Source organism: Calidris pugnax, unplaced genomic scaffold (assembly GCF_001431845.1).
Source record: "Calidris pugnax isolate Ruff unplaced genomic scaffold, ASM143184v1 scaffold44, whole genome shotgun sequence".
Taxonomy (NCBI): Eukaryota; Metazoa; Chordata; class Aves; order Charadriiformes; family Scolopacidae; genus Calidris; species Calidris pugnax.
Genome location: NW_015094506.1, coordinates 47,407,243 through 47,407,627, shown reverse-complemented (window position 1 = coordinate 47,407,627; position 385 = coordinate 47,407,243).

Sequence of the window (385 nt, the reverse complement as noted above, 5' to 3'; positions counted from 1 at the left end):
GGAGGAGGCCACGCACCGGGGGCCGCCGTTGCCGCCGCCCGCGCGCTCCCGCGACACCGCCCCCGCCCCTCCGGAGGCGCGCGCACCGCCCACACGGCGGCGGGAGGGGGGGAGAAAGGCGGGGCGACTGCGCGTGCGCCCAGCATCACCGAGCCGTTAATGGTGATGATGGGGGGGGGAGGTGGAACGGACAGGGAGCGGAACCGAAGCGTTAAAAGACTTAAAACGGTTAAACGTGAACGAGGTTTAAAAAGGCGCGCGGGAGGAGGCGGGCGGCGTCCGCCCGCCCCCCCCTTCGCTCGCTCGGCGCCCGCTCCAGGCCAATGGCGCGTGGGGAAAACCGTTGCGGGCTCGAATTTAAACGCTCGTGTGCGGGCGGGTCCAT